At 40.5% G+C, this 11526-nt stretch overlaps 1 pseudogene; it reads left to right on the top strand.

Moving 5' to 3' along the window:
- The first annotated feature begins 7938 nt into the window (after positions 1-7938).
- On the top strand, positions 7939-9381 carry LOC103209174 (annotated as a pseudogene).
- The last annotated feature ends 2145 nt before the right edge of the window (positions 9382-11526 follow it).

The raw sequence follows: 11526 nt of genomic DNA on the forward strand, positions 1-11526 counted from the left end.
AGACAACGTACTGAACTGGGCAAATCTGCTACAACAGTTCTGTTTAAAGTGCTGGAGAGCAAAGATATCTCTTTGAAGACTAAGATCCAATTAACCCAAGCCATGGCATTTTCAATTTCCTCATATGCATGTGAGATCTGGACAATGAATAAGGAAGGAAAACTGGGCAATCTACTTCTGTAAACATTTACTGCCTCAGAAACCCAAAAAGAGTCACTATGATTCAGAATTGGCGCTATGACAGTGAGTTAAAGGGGTGAGAGCTATGGAAACCTGAACAATAAAGATGCATAATAAATAAATAAATAAATTTCCAGAAAGGTAAAGTAACTTATTTTTTTAAATGCAAATGTAAAAAAAAAAAAAAAGACTAAAATATTGAAATAATACTAAGTCCGTAGATAAATTCAAAATCCATAATTCTTAAAATTTGAAGTATTTTAGAAGACTGTAAGAATTATAGGGCAATTAAAAAAAGTGTTTAACATAGAGGATAATAAATTTGTTGAAATCATTAGTTTAGACTTGGTCAATATGGGAATATCAATGATGTCCAGATACAATTTTGGATGATTCATTCATAATATTTAAGGCAAATTAGATAGGAACATAAGTATCCTTATAATGAGATTATTTCACTATATTATAAAATAATACAGGGATGGTCATCTGAAGTCATCTTCAGAGGACAGATACAAAGATGAAGATGGATTGGCCTTTGGCCATGTCTTATGGCTCTTTTCAACTTTTAGACAAGGCCTTAGAAATGGAACAGAATAGAATACACACAAAGCAATGCTGTTGTACATACATAATGTGATTTATAAAACTTTCAGCAAGTAGCATTGAAAGGGCTCAGGATAAGTGTAATTACAAGCAGGATCACCTAAAGAATTTACAAAGACAAGAAGCCTACGACTGGGAATGAATAGGTCCATCAATAACACAAATAGCACCATGTGAGAGAATGATGTACAAATTACAAGGCAGAATGAACTTATTTAACAGCACCTGGGCACCTATCCAGGAATATTTTATGTTTTCTCTGAAAGAACATTTAATGTGCATGGAAAATAGGGCAATTTTCATGACAAAGTACTAAATATAGGGAACATTGAAATGTCATCAAATTATGCTTCCTCTAAATCGAAAATATAAAATATTCTTGAATTTTTTGGACTAATAAAGTGTACATGATCTGTTTCCTGTTTTCTTTGATAGATTCGTATAATAAAGGCACCCATTTTAACGTAGTATCGGAAATTATGGTGATTGTGTTACAGCAGGAAGAATATTATATTTATTCAATTACAATATATAATTACTAAACTTGTTCAAAGTTAAATGCCACAAATATTAAATGTTCAAAGTGACTTTTTATTCCACATTTAAAGGAGCTCTGGTGGCTCACCGGTTAAGAACTCAGCTGCTAACTGAATGGTTGGTAATTTGAACCCACTATTGCCACACAGGACAGAGTGGTGGCAGTTGGCTTCTGGAAAGATCGTAGCCTTGGAAAACCTGTGGAGCAGTTCCACTCTGTCTAATCGGCTGCTATGAGTGGGAGTCAACTCAATGGTAGCGGGTTGTTTGGTATTCCATATTTGTCTACCAATTCATGGGTCACACTGAGAAATAATCTTGTATCAAATTTAGAAACAGTCATTGATTTTTCTTCCATAAACTGTATTTAAAAAGTCATTGATTTTACATATGTTAATCCAGATGAATCAATTAATGAATATAAATATTAGTATCAGTTGCCATCAAGTTGACATTGAATCATAATAGGCCCATGTGTCAGAGTTGGACTGCGCTCCATACGGTTTTCAGTGGCTAATTGTTTTCCAGAACTAGATTGCTAGGTCTTTCTTCCGAGGTCCTTCTGCCTCAAGTGGAACCATCAAGCTTTCAGTTAGCAGTCCAAAGTTTAAACAAATATTGTTGTTGTTGTTGTTGTTGTTATGTGCCATCGAGTCAGACCCGACTCATAGTGACCCCTCCTTGGGTTTCTGAGGCAGTATCACTATGAAAATAGATTGCCCCATCTTCCTGGTTTGAACCACCAGCATTCTGGTTTGCAGTCAAGTGCCATAGCCACTATGCTACCAGAGCTCCCTTAAACAAATATAGATATCTATAAAAGACTCATTCATTTCCCTTAAGCCTTTTAGATATGTCTGACTCCTTAAACAATATTTTTAAATGTCTTTTATATAGGAATTGAGTAGTCAGTGTAACTGCATGTAGTCTGGGTCCTATACACAGAAACGAGAAAAGGATCTTTATTTACTATGAATGACTTATCTAGGTTTCCATATAGGTGGTGTATCTATATCTTGTAGCTACTGTCTGTAAGCCTGGTTATGTGCGGTGGGGTAGGAGAATTGTAATATTTTCCAACATGGCAAGTTCCATAAATCATGCAATAAATATTTTAAGGTACATGAGAGCAAGGTGAATGAGGAAAAAGAAAATCAGAAGAGGTCTAGCTGTGCAATAAAAATGAAGGTATAATAATAGGAAAGCTTGGTACACACAATAATCTGTGAAAATATAAGAAGATGTTCCAAAATTACAGAGAATATTTAATTTGTCTTTTGACACCTGCCACTCAGCAAGTTGGATTCCACCAAGTATAAAGTGTAACTGATTTTCTCCGTAACTTTTCTTTCTTAATCAGGTTGTTATTGTGTTCCTGTTTTGGTTCTCTAGTGCCACTCTAGGAGAAAATACCCTAGGTGGGTGGCTTTAACAAACAAGAGTTTATTCTCTTACACTTTAAGAGGCTAGAAGTCTGAATTCAAGTGCCAACTCTAAGAGCTGGGTGAAAGTCCCATGACCTTGGGATTCAGCACTGTCTCTTGCTTCTGGCCCACCAAAGCTTGAGGCTTCTCCTAACTCAAGCACCTGCTGGCTGCTGAGGTTGACAAACCGAAGGTTGACAAGTAAGATGGCACAGTCCCAAAATTATCAAGCAACGTGGCAGGTCACTAGTACAAGTCCTCATATGGTCTCAAGATCAGCAGAAAATATGGCAGGCCACTGAGATGAAGACTTGGCTAAATGCAGGATCCAGATGTGCCAAAAAGCTCAAAACCTTTCTCAAAATGTATTCTTATATACTGGAAGTGGACCACACCCATAAGGCTGCTACTCAGCTTATAGCAGATTCTACCACAGAGTTGATTACTGGACTCCATGAGAAATAATCACACCCAGCTGCCCAGCAACTCAAAACCAGCCCCAGCCAAGATGAAACAAAACTTTACATACCACGCTCTCCAAATTTACATGATCTTCTCCCTACATTTACATTTTCTAAGTGTTCATCTCTCCTGATTGAGTGCCATTTCTGGGTCTTTGTCTATATTTCCCTACCCACATTGGTAAACCATATGTCTAATAGAGAAAGGGTAATTGTGGTCTTGGAATTTTTTCTTCTTCTTCCTGATCTAAATGAATGGCATAAAACTCAAGGAAGTATTATAGCTTTTTCCTGCCACGTTCAATGAAAAAAAAACGAAAACAAACAACTCCTGTCAAGTTGATTCCTACTCATAGAGAACCCACGTGTGACAGTGGAACTGTGTGTCACAGGATCTTCAAGGCATCGTTTTTTTGAAAATAGATAAGCAGATCTTTCTTGGGAGGTGCCTTTGAATGAATTCAAGCTCCAACCTTTTGGTTGGCAGTACAGCATAACTGTTTGCACCATTCAGAATCCTGATATCCATTTACTATATTCTCTCCCAATTATCTCTTGATTTTTCTTTTCCATCTTAAATGTCATGTTCTGAATCTGCCTCTGTCTTGTGTCCCATCTAGAGTACTTAACTAACATTGCATTAATTTCCCTGCCTGCAGACTGTAATAACACCTTAACATCCTCAAATCCACTGACAGTGATCCTGTACCAGCAAATTTGATCTTGTTATTCACTGCTAAATAAGCTTTAATGACTTTCAATTACTTTCAAAATGAAGATTGTATAGGAAGAAGTTATTAAACCAAAATATTTTTGTTGCAGGTAATCTCTACTTCTTACCTAATTTAAAACATTCTTGCTCATAGTGTAAAATGTATTCTGTGCTTCATGAGGTCTTTACTGTGCTAAAGGAGCTCTGGAGGTGGGAGGTGCATCGGTTAAGGCATTTGGCTGCTAACCAAAAGATTGGTGGTTCAAATCCACTGGCTGTGGAAGGAAGATGAGGCAGTCTACTTCAGTAAAAACTTACAGCCTTGGCAACACAGTGAGGTTGCTATGAGTTGGAATCGCCTCAATAGCAGTGAGTTTGGTTTTTTGGTTTGACTGCGCTGAGAAGAGTGTATTCAATCTCAAACACTCAAAATAATGTTGGACATCGAGTACTAAAAGTTCATAGTGAAAAAACAGGCTGAGGGAACATGCTCTTGATTTGTCAGGTCCCAGTGGAATAGAGAAGAATAATTCTCAGAATTTTTCTATATCAAGTACTATGTATGGTTGTCACAGGTAAGATATGTATATATATACTGCTAATGTCTGCTTTGATTTTTTTTTGTTTTGTTTTTCTATTACTATTTTAGTCTATTGATTACCAGAAGAGTATGACTTCAGAGAATACCCTACTGACAGAGAAAAGGTAAATGGATATCATTCTCATTGCTGAAAGATGACAGGAGAAGAGAAAGAAAGAAAGAGAGGCAGAATTTATGAATCCTCTCCTTATTCCTGTATCTAGCTAATGGTTGTCATTTTTTATTAGCTCCTACGGAGTCAACTCTGACTCCTGTCAACCCATGTGTGTAGACTAGGACTGCTCAGTAGGATTTTTAAGGATGTGGGCTTTTACCAGACCTGTCTTGCATCTCTGAGAGGGTTCAAACCACCAAACCTTTGGATAGGAGTCAACAACATAAAAATTTGCTTCACCCTTGATCCCTAAATTTTGAAAGAATGAGACCTTTTCCAAGAAATCCTAGTTATTATGGCAATAAGTTTATTCCTCAGTGTAAAAATGTTGTGTTGAAGAAACTAATGATATAGATGGGCCAGGGATAGTGCTGCTGCTTCCCCTCAGACAAAACAAAACATGTAGACAATTGAAACATTTGTATAAACCCCAGTGAGGCAAAAGCAGAAAATGCCACATGGAAGGATGATGGGCAAGGATTAGCAATAGAAGAGTGCAGTGGGGAGATAAACATGTGGACAGAGAGTGGACAGTGCCAGGCTTAGAAGTACCATTGCAGTGGCCACAGTCACAAATGCTTAGCACATGGGAATCATGACAACCAAGTCTGCAGCAATAAAAGCCAAACACACCTGCTGTAATCACAGATAGATTCTGGGACAGTTGAGACAATATAGCACTTCCTCAATGATACGAAGAAACCTGGAGATCCAGATGTCACCATGGAAACGAAGATCATAGGAAAGACTTTACAGAAGGGGAAACCTGGTAAAAAATCAATTTATTGACAAAATGTTGTTGTTGTTGTTATGTGCCATCGAGTTGGACCCGACTCATAGCGACCCCTCCTTGGGTTGCCGAGGCGGTATCACTACGGAAGTAGATTGCCCAGCCTTCCTTTCAAGGACTGGCTAGCAGGTTTGAACAGTCAGCCTTCTGGTTAGAAGTAAATTGCCTTAAGCACTATGCTACCAGAGCTCCCACTGTCAAAATAGACCCTTTTAGAGTAGATATTACTAAGAAGTATTTCACTCACAAGATCAAAGTGTTCCTCTGTTATGAAAGATATTACAGAAAATAACACATACTTTGCACATAGAAAATGTAGCATGTATATTTGACCACAATGCAAGATCAAACTACTTACAAAATGTTTTCAGTCATAGAAAACAATCTTAATTGAAGTGTTATGGTGGCTACCAGGGACATAAGAGTGAGCAAAACTGCATCAATCTTAGTGTGCATTTTATTTATTTATTTACTTCTGCTTTGGGTGAAAGCTTACAGAGCAAAATTTGTTTTACCTTCAACAGTTTGTGTACATTTGATTTCACGTCCCGATTACCATCCTCAACCCTAACCTGCTCTCCTGCCCTCCCTTCCCTGTGACCCTCCCTCCCCACGCCCTTCTTAACTCTGCACACCTGTCTGTCCAGCTTTCCCTCTGTGGAAAAGCTGCACCCTGCAGTGCATATACAGTGGTGGATACGCCCTGTGCAGGTTCAAGCACAGTCCTGCTCCTCGGACCTCCCTTCTCTACTGAGACCTGACAGGACAGGGCCACACATCTCCATTTGGACACCAGGGGCCCTGGCAGAGGACTGCGCATGGCACAGATGCTCAGTACATGTTTGGTGAATGAACAATGAAGAGAGGGAGGTGTGTGGCAGAGTGGTAGAACCTTCCTTAGGACAGGAGTCCTAAAGCTTTGTGGTTAACAACTCCGAAAGAGCACAGGTTTACTAGGCACAAATGGCTCAGCCTCTAAGGTGCAAATGGGAGGTGTTGACCCTATTCTCACCATTCTGTGGTAAGCCAGGCCCTCAAAGAATTTATTAAAACAATAATAATAATAATTAAATTATTATTGAGTGTGAAAAAAAAAAATCTCTGATCTGTTGATGGAGATTCATCAAACCCTAAAAGTTGGGAGGATCCTCCAGACCTACTCACAGACCCAGGACTCGTCAGCCTACCAGCCTCCACCACTACTACGTGAGACGAAACCTTGGGTATCTCATCTCCTCTCTCACCCACCATGGAGGTGTCAGAATGTGCTTTGTGACATCTTAGCCTCATTTTGGCCTTGCCCACATGAGTGTCACAGTGTCCTTTATGATGTCAACACCTCCACCTGAACTGCCATTGGCTAGGGTGCCTTGATGACCAAGCAAAAGTAAAAGGGCGTGGCTTCTCATCATCCTGGGGAAGAGGGGTATATATAGGGGCATATCAGAAGGCTTGGGCTAGAGTCCTGGGAGGCTTGGACATGGTGAAAATATCCTGGGAACCACACCCTTCAGCCAGAGATAATAAACAAGATGCTGCGAGTATAAGAGGGAGAAAGATGAGGAAGAATCCCCGTCAACCTAGATCCAGGTGCAGTGTCAAGATTCTGAAAACAAGCAAGGGCATGAAAAGACAGCTTCCACGGAGTGGGAGTACAGGCCTCTCAGAACTCCCGCCTGCCCAAGAACACCTGAGCAAGACAGCCTACACCATCCGGTGATTGTCACTGTCTTGGTAAGCTGACTGTAAATGAGCCATGCGAGGACCAAGCGTCCCTGGGGAGGTCCATCACTTAAAGTGATGATTAGAGCTGGTATCAACTTCAGAGGAGGCCAGAGACCTCAAAATTAGTGGCCAGATCTTCAGACGTCTGGATGCTTAGAAGTTACCAACTGGGTAGACCCAATCTTATACTAACGGGACAGCAAGGGTGACAATTAAAATAAAACAATTTATAAAAAGAAAAAACAAATAACAGTAATTCTGGAAAGTCAGTCCTCGCATGTGAGCAAAATGTAGTGATGGTGTAATTGCAAAATTAACAGTCTCTGGTATTTTTCCTGATATCTCCTTAGGCAATTCTCACTGTCAAAAGCTGCCATGGGTGGAATATCCTTATTTATTTCATGCTCTTCAAAGCCTTTTCTGGCTGAGTTATATACTTAGCAGTAGGAGAAGATGCCATTTTCTTTCCCTTATGAGAACCAACATGTGTTCGAACTTCATTTCTTCTGCTTGGAAATATCTCTATGTATTTGTTGCCCGTTTCTTCTCTGTGTTTCAACAGCGCTTGGTTGGCCATCTCTGCACATAGGCTTCACACGTTTTTCTTCTCTCTTCTCCCTCTGTAGTCCATGACCAAAGATACCAGAGGCTGTTTTTTTGTTGTTGGTTTGTTCTTTCTTTTTTCTTTTTATTATTTTTTATTTTTTGTTTATAAAAACCATTTTAAATTAAAAAAAAAAAAGGTGGGATGCATCAGTGCACACAGTTGGGGACAGAGAGACAAGAGGTCTGCTTTACAGAAACTTGTTCTGTTCAAGGAGTTCCTGAGGCCAAGCGCTGGAGCAGCAGCTGGGGCGGTCGTCGTGTGCAGGGGCTGGAGGGCCTCCCCCAGGCCGCGGTCGTAGTGCTCCAGCTCGCGGTGCTCCTCCATTTGGTCTGGCCTGATTGAGGCCTTGTTCTACCGCAGTGTATCCTCGCACTTTTTGCAGAAGTCCTCGAAGCAGAGACTCAGCTTATTATGATGCCTGAAGAGCTTGCTGTCTTCTGGGAGCTCCACCCAAAACACCTGGCCCACCTCCAGGGGACCCTGGTTCACAGTGGGCCACAGGGAGCCCTGTAACACCATCTGCAGCATCTGGAGCTGTGGCAGGTCCTGCTGACTCTCTGAGTATGAGCTGGCTCCTTCCAAGTTAGGAGAGGAAGGGGATGCTTTTCTCATTCCAGCTCAAGGATTGCCTTGGTCATGCACCGTGGAGGATGCCCTTCACTTTTTCTCAGATTGCAGAATCCCCAGTGGTGAGACTGGAATACATTTCCTCATAAACAGAGATGGGAAGTGAAGAAGTGATGCCTTAATTAAAATGGAATCAGAGCAGGATGTTCAGAAAGCCTTATAAAGGCACCACATGTACATGGGTCAACGGTATGTAGAAGTATATGAAATAAACCACAAACATGTGGATGCCTTAATAAAGAGCCTGCAGGTCAAATCTTCACCTGTGGTGAGAGGACTTCCTTATAGTAGCAATGAGAAGGACATTGTAGACATCTTTGCATGACTGACTATAGTAGACATTACTTTTGTCATGGACTACAGAGAGAGAAGAAAAACAGCTGAAGCCTATGTGCAGTTTGAAGAACCAGAGATGGCCAACGAAGGGCTGTTGAAACACAGAGAAGAAATGGGTAACCAATACATAGAGATCTTTCCAAGCAGAAGAAATGAAGTTTGAACACATCTTGGTTCTTGTAAGGGGAAGAAATGGCATCTTCTCCTACTGCTAAGTATGTAACTGAGCCAGAAAAGGTCTTCGAAGAGCATGAAATAAATGAGGATATTCAACTCATGGCAGCTTTTGACAGTAAGAAGGAAGCAGAATTGCCTAAGATGTCAGGATAGATACCAGAGACTGTTGAGTTTGGAACTATGCCTTCACTACATTTTGTTCACATGAGGGAACTGCCTTCCCAAGCTAATGCCCAAGACATTATTATTATTATTATTATTTTTGCTCCACTGAAACCTGTTAGAATCACCATGGAATACAGTTCCAGTGGGAAGGCCACTGGAGAAGCTGATGTGCACTTTGATACCCATAAGGATGCTGTCACAGCTGTGCTCAAGTATTGGTCCCATGTTCACCATAGGTATCTTGAACTGTTCCTGAATTCATCCCCAAAAGGGAAATAAGACTTCCAGGGACTCCAGATAAGGGTGAAGAAAGAAGTATCTCATTTGCACATCTTTCTTGGACATGGGATATAAAGTTCCAGTTTATTAGCAGCAACTGCTAGAGAAAGAATTTTGGGGATTTTGTGTAATTTCTTCTAAGGAATATTTCATAGTGGACTGTTTAGAAAGGGAAAAGCAGATTCAGTCTGGGATTATGAAATAAACCACAAATTTAAATTTCTGTTTAAATTGTCTAGGATCTGATTAAAAAATCTTGCCTTTGAAGGAAAATTTATAAATAAATAAATAAATAATAAGCCATGGTGCCCCATGGCTGATTGCTCCAAAGGGTGTATTTCCATAGAGTAGGTGGATGCATAGGTGGGCTGGGTGTTCTGCATGTAATTCTTTCTACTGTTGGGCTGAGAGCCAGATCCTGGGAGTGAGTCCTATGCCAGGCCCAAAGGGTATCCCAGAGCCATGATCTTGGGGGTCCCACAAGACCTCATCTGACCATTATTCTGGTCATCATTGTTTTTGTGAGTTTTGTTTCATATTATTCCCCCCAGTCTATCAAGGATCTCGAGTTTTGATGCCTTCCCAATTGGCTGAAATTGGTAGCCAGACACCATCTAGTTATTCTAGTCTAGAGGTCCATCGTATCCTAGGGTTGGTTGTTTCCAGATGCTCTTGATTTTCTTCACTCTTCTTCACTTCAGATGAGAAAAGACCATTAGCTGCATCTTAGATGGCTGTTCGAAAGCTTTTAAGACCCCAAGTGCTACTCACCAAAATAGGTTGTGGAACAAGATTTCTATGTACTGTGTTGTGCTAATTGAGCCCAGTGTGCCCCAGTACCATGGTCCTGAGTCAGCAAGCCTGGTGGTTCTCTCTCCCAAGGTGGTTGGTTGTCTCTGAGGGATTACTCCAACCCTGTCTTTTGTCACTTTTTTACTGACTGTGGTTATTTTGTATCAGTATCTATGGAAGATTATCTTCGGCTAAATCTATGACTGGTCTAGGGTGTATTCTTATTTGTCTACCCCCAGCTAACCTTCTCACTTGTCTATGCATTTATCTGTAGCCTGCTGTTTGGTGGTAGCAATAATGCAGTATTTCTCATACATTGGTATTTGCCTCTGTTTTTACCATCTTATGTCCATGTTACTGTGTCCTCCCTTTCCCCAATATTATGATGCTGGTCACAGACTCTTTCGGGACCATCCTTTCCCTTACCAAAATCAGCATGTGGCCCTCAAGTAGTCTGAAATTTTCTCTCCCATCTCCACTAACCTACAATGTGAGTTCCTTCTGTAAACAAACCTTTCCTTGAAATTTTACAGTAATGGGTCCAAACAATGTTTGTCCTTCTGCAATTGATTTATTTCACTCAGCATAATGTTTTGCAGGGATCCCTGGTGGCATAGTGCCTAAGGCATTTGACTGCTAACCAGAAGGCTAGAGGTTCAAATCCAACAGCCACTCCTCAGAAGGAAGGTTGGGCAACCTACTTCCATGGTGATACCGCCTCAGAAACCCAAAGAGAGGTTGCTATAAGTCGGATCCAACTCGTTGGCAGTGGGTTTGGTTTGGTTTTTAATGTTTTGCAGGTTTGGCCATGTGAGATGATTCACATATTCTTCATTATTCTTTAATGTTGCACAGTATTCCATTGTGTGAATGTATTATAATGTGGTTGTCCATTCATCTGCTGATGGGCATTTAGGTTGTTTCCATCTCTTTGCTATAGTGAATTGTGTTGCAATGAACATGAGTGTGTGTACGCTGTTCATGCCCTATTTTCACCTCTTTAGGATATATTCCTAGTAATGAAATTGCTGGTTCAAATGGAATTTCTATTTTTAGCTTAAGGAAATACCATTGTTTTCCACAATGGTTGTACCATTTTACTGTCCCACGAGCAATGTATGAGTGTTCCAATGTCTCCACAACCTTGCCAGCATTTGTGATTTTCTGTCTTGTTGAACTTTGCTATTATTCCTGCGGTGAGATGATATATCATCATTTTTTTTTTTATTTGCATCTCTCTAATACCTAATGGGAAGCTCTGGTAGCATAGTGGCTAAGACACTTGCCTGCTAACCAGACGGCTGGCAATTCAAACCCACCAGCCACTCCTCGGAAGGAAGGTTGGGCAATCCT

The sequence above is a fragment of the Orycteropus afer genome, unplaced genomic scaffold (assembly GCF_000298275.1).
Source record: "Orycteropus afer afer isolate SDZICR_OR568_19922 unplaced genomic scaffold, OryAfe1.0 scaffold00484, whole genome shotgun sequence".
NCBI classification, from domain to species: domain Eukaryota; kingdom Metazoa; phylum Chordata; class Mammalia; order Tubulidentata; family Orycteropodidae; genus Orycteropus; species Orycteropus afer.